The following is a 9,927-nucleotide window of genomic DNA, read 5'->3' on the forward strand; positions in this document are numbered from 1 at the left end:
GATGGGTAACATATCACACATTGGAGTTTTGGAAAGTGTTTGCAAAGTTAAAAATGATGAGTTCTGGCCTCAGGAGAAGTTAAGCTAAAAGGCTGCAACAACATTTCTGTAATCTAACAGTCTGTATAACTAAAATTTTGTCCTTTAGCCTTCCAGCTTTTTAGAAGTTGCAGATATAACTTCACTATTTGTGTTGCTGCAGGCTTTTGCAAATAGCCTGCTCTTGCATTTTTTAAAAATTGCAGTTCACAGCGTTCTCATGTTGATGTCCTACATCATTTCAAAGGGGACAAGAACAGGAATATGAGCATGGACAAGTCCTTTGTGGATGTGCTTGACCATCTGATAGAAAGTAGAAGTGCAAGTCTAGAAGAGTCTAATTTTCTTCTGAAGGGCGATTTTCTTGAGAAGGAAGGTCAATTATCAAAACTTAGTTACTTTCACGAAAAAGGATTAATATAATATGTGGTTGTGAATTTATATTTTCCAGGAATACCCATGATTTCTCTGCACTGTATGACTGCAAAGAGGCTGTCACTAAGAGCTGATCATTTTTTAACAGAGCTTGAAATGTTCCAGGTTGCATTTCTATTGTCTGTGTTATAAATCTATCATTTTATAATTGCAGAAGTTAGAGAGAAAATATATATATGTTGGGCATTATTTCTAAGTTGTACACAATACTGGAATATATCTTAAATGGGATGCATTAATAAATTTCAGTGGTTTTATGTTATGCATAATAGATAGTGTCATTTCAGCTGCGGGCCAGCCTCTCTATCTCTCTAGGAAAGCCAGTCTCTAGGATTGCTTTTGATCCTTTGTCATCTAATCTTATGTCTTTGCGCAGCAATGCGAGGAAAGGCAGAAGAAAGATGAGGGAGGAGACGGTGCAGAGGCTTTGGCCTTGTGACCCTTCAAGCTTCAATCAGGCAAAATCAATCTTTTGCTTCCCGATTACAGGAACTTAAACATTGCTTAGTATTCCTTTGAACATCTCGTTCTCATGTTGATGTCCTACATCATTTCAAAGGTGACAAGAACAGGAATATGAGCATGGACGAGTCCTTTGTGGATGAGCTTGACCATCTGACAGAAAGTAGAAGTGCAAGTCTGGAAGAGTCTAGTTTTCTTCTGAAGGGCGATTTTCTTGAGAAAGAAGGTCAGTTATCAAAACTTAGTTCTTTACGAACTACTAATAGCAGTTCCTTACCCAGCAGTAGTTACAATCCCGTGTCCGAAGAACTTGGTATTCTGGTGACTCAGTTCTGTTGAACGGGCCAACCTCTCTATCTCTCTAGGAAAGCCAGTCTCTAGGATTGCTTTTGATCCTTTCTCATCTAATCTTATGTCTTTGCGCAGCAATGCGAGGAAAGGCAGAAGAAACATCAGGGAGCAGACGGTGCAGAGGCTTTGGCTGTGTCTGAGAAGTGTGGGGACGATGTGTTATCTGGGCAAAAACACGCTCCGGAGAGCACTGATGTTGAGCTTGCAATTCCTGACTTTTGATAATGCAAATGAATTAGAACAGGTAAATCTAAATTTTTCTTAAGGCTCTCAAGAGAGCCAAAAAGCTCATTTGGAGGACAAAGTTGCTGCAGGGGATGAAATAAATTCGTTTTCTGTTTTGATTTTCTTATATATTTGGTATTGAGGATGTCTTTATTCATTTATAAGCTCACCTTGTTTTGGTTAGGGTTTTGCAGGAAGTCGCGTCTCCAGTTCTGGACTTGAAAAATGATGAACATGGAGGTAGTCCACATGGTGGGAAAATTCTATAGACCACAGATTTTTTTTAGCGTGCAGTCTCTGCTTAGGCAGCTGGCTGTACTTGGATTGTTGAGTCCCTATGAACCATACCTACATGTACAGAGCTTCAACTATATGGCATAAAAAAAGGAAGCTAGTTTGATGTGGAAAAACCTCACCGTATAGCCTTTGTTGCTTCATTGTACATTTTGACTGTACCTTGTTTCACCAAATTTATACCACTACACACGCAAGTTTAAGTCCACAAATACTCCAAAAGCTATATATATATATATATATATATATATATATATATATCTATATATATATATCTATATATATATATCTATATATATATATATATATATACCAACAAGTAACTTTAGGGTCATCCATATGCCATGACAATATATATATGATTACTGCTTTTGGTGCTTTACTCGAGCGATAGTTTTATCCTTGGGAATTTTGGTGATTACTTCTGTCTCTGGGGACTTTTGTGATTTGTAAATATGAAGCTGATGGGCATATTGAACATCTTCTGTATTTCCCCATCTTCGACTACACTCTATTTTTCTGTGGGAAGACGATACCTTCAAATACTAGAGTCTCAGATCTCAGAGCACACACAGCTTCTACAGGGGTAGTCTACAAGTGCAGTTGTAGAGGTTCGAACTTCTGACCTGCTGAGAGCTAGGAATGTCCAACCCACTAAAACTGAAGAACAGGTCATAACATTAAGGAAAAACCCAGAGGTGAGAATCATGTGGTTTCAATGTTCATTTATGTCCACTTTGGTATTAATCATATGTTTTCATAGGTCTGCTTATTAATTCTCTGAAATCATAGAATATATCATACACACACTTTTGTTAAGTCAGAGTATGCAATCATTGTATATATGCTCTTTATGAATTTTGCATATACTATCTTCTTTTATGTTGTGCAAGTGGTGGTGTTAAGAGTCTCATTGCACTGCACTGGCTGTGCCAGAAAAGTCACTAAACACATCAAAAATGGAAGGTGACACTTTTTCAGCCTGCTTGCTTGATATTGTATGTTATCTGTCAATAGATACCCCAGCATCATATATGTAAGCAATTTTTGTGACAGAATACACAAACTTTGGTGTCCAACTGTGTCAGGTGTGACAACATTTGCTATAGATCTGGAGAAAAAGAAGGTCACAGTGATGGGTAACATATAACCCATTGGAGTTTTGGAAAGTGTTTGCAAAGTAAAAAATGCTGAGTTCTGGCCTCAGGAGAAGTTAAGCTAAAAGGTTGCAACAACATTTCTGTAATCTAACAGTCTGTATAACTAAGATCTAGTCCTTTAGCCTTCCAGCTTTTTAGAAGTTGCAGATATAACTTCACTATTTGTGTTGCTGCAGGCTTTTGCAAATAGCCTGATCTTGCATTTTTTAAAAATTGCAGTTCACAGCGTTCTCATGTTGATGTCCTACATCATTTCAAAGGTGACAAGAACAGGAATATGAGCATGGACGAGTCCTTTGTGGATGTGCTTGACCATCTGACAGAAAGTAGAAGTGCAAGTCTGGAAGAGTCTAGTTTTCTTCTGAAGGGCGATTTTCTTGAGAAGGAAGGTCAGTGATCAAAGCTTAGTTCCTTCCACGAAAAAGGATTAATATAATATGTGGTTGTGCATTTATATTTTCCAGGAATACCCATGATTTCTCTGCATTGTATGACTGCAAAGAGGCTGTCACTAAGAGCTGATCATTTTTTAACAGAGCTTGAAATGTTCCAGGTTGCATTTCTATTGTCTGTGTTATAAATCTATCATTTTATAATTGCAGAAGTTAGAGAGAAAATATATATATGTTGGGCATTATTTCTTAGTTGTACACAGTACTGGAATATATCTTAAATGGGTTGCATTAATAAATTTCAGTGGTTTTATGTTATACATAATAGATAGTGTCATTTCAGCGGCGAGCCAGCCTCTCTATCTCTCTAGGGAAGCCAGTCTCTAGGATTTCTTTTATCCTTTGTCATCTAATCTTATGTCTTTGTGCAGCAATGTGAGAAAGGCAGAAGAAACATCAGGGAGGAGACGGTGTAGAGGCTTTGGCCTTGTGACCCTTCAAACTTCAATCAGGCAAAATCTTTCTTTTGCTTCCCGATTACAGGAACTTAAACATTGCTTAGTATTAAACATTGATTAGTATTCCTTTGAACATCTGAAAAAAGTTACTATATCTTTCTTTGCATACATATTTCATTTAATTCCATGGAGCTGGGACTTGCTCTAATTTGTTAGATCATGCCTCGCCTATGGGCCAAGTAGCATGTCAGCCTGAGAATAGAGTTGCAGTACTCGTTTTTCATTTTTGAGAAGCAGAAAACCAATTATAGAGTTACTTCCCAAAGCAGCATCAATCAAACTCGCTCCCAGCAATTCCGAGAGCATTCCCATTATCAGTCGATCACAGGATTCAAATCATTATTGAACCAGATCATTTCTGAGAGAAATCATTCCCAGGAGTCGAAAGGGTTCCCAAGCATCATCATTCATTCTAACTGGATCATTCCTAGCATTTGAAACGATTATTTAGACACAGTCATTTTTCCATCAGCGATCGAACTGACATCATAATTCCCGAGAGCATTTCCCTCTGGTAATTCTGAAATGACACAAGCGATATATTGAATTACACCAAAAAATGCTAGTTTCCAAAAATCTTAACGAAGGTCAAAAATAAACTTCGCTAAAAATAAATATCGCTACAACTTGTTGTGCCCTTGCTTCAGCAAGGCAACCACAATAGCCCGGAACAACCCCAACACCATTTCCTTCCTTTCGTGCTCACGGTCAGGCTCTCAAGCCATCAATTGCAATTTCTGCTTCTAGCTTAGATGCTGTTGGTGCTACTAATTACTGGTACTAATTACTCGTATTACTGCTGGCAAAAAAACTCCTCTTCGCCATTATTTTTCTTTCTAAAGCAGGGACTAGCTATTCTGCTTAATTTCTAATTATGTATCACCTGTGCACAGAATCCAACATAAGCTCCATTAACAACAGAATCCAACATAAGCTCCATTAACAACGAGCTCCAGCCCCGCTTCCCACTCAAAGCACTCAAAAATATGAACCATTTCAGCAAGGAAGTCTGAGCAGTTTCCAAGGCAAAGCAGCCAGCCCTTACAGGATTTTTTACATATTAAAAGCTAGCGGGTCAGGAGCAATGGTTTCCAGGCCTCCTACTGCACCCGGACTATGACCCCTCTCACATAAAGGGATATTTTGACCTAGCCTCTAAGAGTAATCCAGGATGCAGAAGTGCAAGTGGCTGGCCCTTTCTTCCTAAATCAAGATAAATAAAGTTCTGTTAAGCTTGATGGCATAGTATTTGCCAGATTGTAAGCCTTATAGCTACTATTTTAGCAGTGTTTTGTTGTTAAAGTTCTGTTTTAACTGCCGGCAGGGACCTCTGCTTCACAACGGTTCTTGTTTAAAATGAAACTTGTATTTTTATGTTATCATATGTACATTGTCACTGTTATTTGTTTTGGGGCATATGAAAACGCTTTTGTAGAGTAAATTTGACATCGTTTTAAACGCTGCCATTACTTTTATTTCTTTTTACTGATTCACAATGTTAAAAAATATTAAAACAACATCATACTAAAAATTAATATTATGTTGATTTTCTTGTTTCATTTTCTAACAAGTTTTCTAATTAATTTGAATATTATTATTTTTTAATTTGTTTTCAATTAAACTATAATATTATAATAAGTATATTGATAGGTGTGTTTATTTTAGAATATGGTTTTTATTTTAATGTAATTATGGATAGTAGAACTTCAAATTTCTTAAAATATTTTTGAATATTCTTAATAGTAATCATTAATTAAATTTTGAGATTTATCTTAAAAGTAGTGATGTTTTTTTGTCTTTTTAATAAATTGATTAAATAAAGCATATTTGCAAGTTAAGAATCTCCATGGTAAAGTGCACATGAATTTCTATGGTTAAGAGTCTTGTTACATATCTTCTTTTTAAATATGTTTATGTTTAACTCATATAATAATAATAATAAAGTTATAATTTAGTTAATTTTTATGATTTTCTTGATCTCTGCAATGTAAAATTTATCATGAGGTACATGTTTTGATGCCTATAAATACTTACCATGAATTTAAATTATAGAGTTAAGCTAATAATAATATATTATGAAAGATATGATTAATAATTATATAAGAGTTAATATTTATTTTTGATAAACAATTTTAGATTTTCTCTTATTTTCCTGGACAAAAAGAAATCTAAAGACTAAATCTAATGATGAATGTCACATAGTAAATCATAAAATTAATATAATAATCATCCTTATGAACATTTGCATTGAGAACTAAGAAGAGAAACGGGTCATCAACGTTGCCTAAATTCCTATAAACACCAAAAATAGTTGTAATTCACTTTGAATAGATCGCCATGTATATGGAGATGGAGATTTGTTTCTAAGAAAATATTCTCACATTATGTATATAGTCAGTGCATTGTCGCGCTGCCCAGAAAAATGTTGTCGCACAGATTGTCTGGGCAGCGTGACAATGCAGTGAAAAGGAAACTATCAATATATGTGTTTTGCTCTGTGTGCAAGGAGCCATAGCCATAGCGGGAGACTGGTGCATCCGAGGTCGGTAGGAGCGATCGGGAGTTTTGGGTGTGCGTGAGGAGCCACAACCACAACGTGAGTCTGCGCACAACTCCATCACCATGACCCTAAGAGGGGGCCGTGAATTGGATCCCCCCCTTCTACCTAGGCTAGCTGCATTCCAGGATCTGGTTGCGACATGCAATAAACGGCCAGCAACCGAAAACCAGCAGAAGTTTGTCAAAAGAATGGATTCCATCCCCACAATTGCTCTGCTAACTGAAGAACCATGCAAAGCGACATTGAACCTAGCAGAAAGAGGGCTTATTGGACAGTTCACTGGGCTATGGCCCTCGCCTAAATTTGTAGATGCCTGGGTGCAAAGGAATTGGCGATCTCTGGTCAAGGAAGGTATCAAAAGTCACTTCGTCGACAAAGGCTTCTTTGTATTCGTATTTGAAGCGACAGAAGACAGAAACCTCATATTCAGAAACAGCTCGTATTTCATGGGGCCTCAGGGTTTGTATCTAAATCAATGGACTCCAGACTTTGATCCGACACAGGATGTGCCCTTGGCTGTCCCCGTCTAGGTGCACTTGCCCCATTTACCTCTGCATTGCTGGAACCCTAAATCCTTAGAAACCATAGGCAATAAACTTGGCAAATACATCAATCGAGCAGAAAGGAGGGACCAATACTCTTGTGCAAGAATTTGCGTAGAAGTATAGCTGGAGGAAGGTATCCCCGAAGCTATTAAACTCACGGTGGCAGACTGGACTCACATACAAGTGTTAGATTGCGAGCAACTCCCATTTAAATGTTGGCAATGCCATGGCTATGGGCACTTTGCCACGCATTGTAAAAATAAATCAGAGGATTTGGCCGAGAATGTGAAAGGAGATCAATGGACTCAGGTCCAGAAACCAGGAATAGCTAAGTAGAGCAACAGGAACAAAGGGAAAGCATTTTCCATGGGGAGTGGTCCTCCTCCTAAAGCCCAAGTAGAGGGAAGCTCAGACCCACCAAGAGCAGACATACCCACAAATACCTTTGAAATACTTAGCACACTAGAAAAACTCCAAGTTCCAGCAAATAAAGAGGCTGAACAGCAGGCCATCATCAGAGAAGAAAACAAAAGGCAAGAGGAAACATGCCCTCTCCAAATCGGAACTCCAAAAGGTGTCTCTAGTCCCCCAACCTACGCAGATATGATAAGGAAGAAGACCCCAGAGATTTCAGGATCCTAGGAAGATGAGACAACTGTGAGGCCCTTGAAAAGAGTGGGGAGGAAATCTCACAGAGAGGCTAGAGAAGAAGAGGTAGAGAAACAAAAAATGCAAGGCAACCAACCCACAATTGAGATGTCTATCGACAAAAATATTAGAACCAGGCCTCCCAATGGAGGTATTTCCCCACCCTTTGCCAGTAAATAATGCGATTAGTCTCTTTGAATTGCAGAGGATTGGGGAATCCCTCAAAATTTGAACCAGTCAAGAACCTATTGAAATCAAAATTTCCTGATATCCTCATGCTCCAAGAGACTAAAATAGAAGGCAAAGCCCTTCTAGAAATCAGCAAAATAAAATGGAAAACAAAAGTTGGAAATACTTTAAGCGCTAGAGGTACATGTGGTGGGCTAGCCACTCTCTGGGAGGATGAAAAGTTTCAACTTGAGATCTCCTTTCAGATGCAACACTCGATTTACACCGAACTCGAGTACCTTTCAAGTAAGATTAACTTTGCTCTCTTTAATCTTTACGTACCTATCCTCTATTCAGAAAAGAAAGAATGTTGGAAAACCCTGACCAATTTCCTTGAAGCCTAGTCCCTCAAGAATATAATTCTTGTGGGAGACTTCAATCTAATCCTCGACCCAAAGGAAAAAATAGGAGGAAACAGCAGCAGGGACCACTTCCTTCCCTTAGTGGAAGACTTGATTCAACAACGGGATTTACTGGATTCTAAGCCAAAAAAAGGGCTTTGCATATGGACAAATAATAGAGTTGGGGCGGAGAATATTTCAGCACGGTTGGACAAATTCCTAATTCATGTAGAAATTCCCAATGTAGATCAACAGATTATGCAATATACTAAAGCAAAATACAAGATCTACTTCTACAACAAACTTGCAGAAGCTTAATCAAATATGAGCAAGATCAAATAGAACGCATATAATCGAGAATGAGAAAGAAATCACACATGAACATAGAAGAATACTCCGGGGAAAGCCTTAGCTAAAAAACCTCGATCTTTGTATTATCATACATGTGGAAATATGTCTAGATTACAGAAGGCTTTAGCTCACAATCTATCCAGCTCTCAGTACAATCCCTTTGCTGCTCATAGAGAGTCAAAGGCTTCTCCAAACCTTCTCCTCTACCCTCCAAGCCTCCTATTTCCTTGCGTAGTTTTTCCTGGGGTCTAGTGCTTCCACTTGTGTGAATTCCCACCTCACACTGCTCACTTGGCTTAGTAGTAATTGTGCAATCCTGAAGGAGATAATTCCTTCTGCATGGATGAGTTTCCTATATAGGAAAAATCCTCCAACTAATAGTACACTATCCCATCCTCTGATCTCAACTGGGTCTCTGACTGAACTGACATGCATGAGTTATTTATGAGAGAATATTCAGTTATCTGAAGTGCAGCAGTTACATGCATGCATGCATTAACTAATTGAACTCACAATTAATTCCACAAACTATTGGAACTAATCTAACTGGACTTAACTCAGATAACTGAGCTAACTAATTACAACTCAAAGTACAACTCATCCTGATCTCCTTTAATCAAGGGATAACTTCCTCAATCAATGGAGAAACTGTTGCATGTCTTCACATAGACTTCATGTTTGATTTCCTACAACTAATTAACTCAAGATGAATTAATTAATTATTTTACAAACAACTGCTAAGATCAAATTCGAATTTTACTTCTCAATTTTAGTTCAGGGACTAACTAAAATTGGAATCTATCTCGAAATACTATTTATAGCAATGCTATTTTTAGCATTTCCATTTTTCATTCCTTGTTGCTATGTCCAACATTAGTACCTGAAATGCTATTTATAGCAATGCTATTTTTAGCATTTCTTGTTGCTATTTTGAACACTCCCTCTCAACATGAAAGGCATTCAACTTGAACCCGATCTTGAACCTTTGGAATGTTTTGCATGCAACAGTTCTCCCAAGTGTTGTTGCTCGAGCAACACTAGAAATAAAAAATCTCCCAACTGACCTCCCTGTTGGGCTAAAAACATCCTCTGATGCTGAAGCTCCCTCTACCACTGACAAGTGCTCCCTCTGTGACCTCTGAGCTGCTGCAGCACTCCATGCGTCTCGCACCGTTGCACACCTCTCTGTGCCATCCTGCACTGGCACAACACTCCTATGCCTCTCGCATTGTTGCAGCGTGCTAGCTCTGTACTGTCTTGGGATTCCTGCACTGTAGCTCTCTCTGCTGCCCCATCTGCATCTGTCTCTACACACTCAGCCAGTCCTGCTACTCCTCATCGGGGCTCCTATAGCAAGGTCTAATCAAAGAGGTTGGGT

At 38.3% G+C, this 9,927-nt stretch overlaps 1 long non-coding RNA gene across 1 annotated transcript; it reads left to right on the forward strand.

Annotated features, from left to right (window-relative positions):
• The first annotated feature begins 815 nt into the window (after nt 1-815).
• LOC149189400 (uncharacterized) lies at nt 816-2,033 on the forward strand. The gene is made up of 3 exons (XR_016256358.1): nt 816-1,162; nt 1,363-1,531; nt 1,707-2,033. It is a non-coding gene; the product is annotated as an uncharacterized LOC149189400 (long non-coding RNA).
• The last annotated feature ends 7,894 nt before the right edge of the window (nt 2,034-9,927 follow it).

Source organism: Pinus tabuliformis, chromosome 3_1 (assembly GCF_031772625.1).
Source record: "Pinus tabuliformis cultivar Carrire ecotype Pingquan chromosome 3_1, CPIR1, whole genome shotgun sequence".
NCBI classification, from domain to species: domain Eukaryota; kingdom Viridiplantae; phylum Streptophyta; class Pinopsida; order Pinales; family Pinaceae; genus Pinus; species Pinus tabuliformis.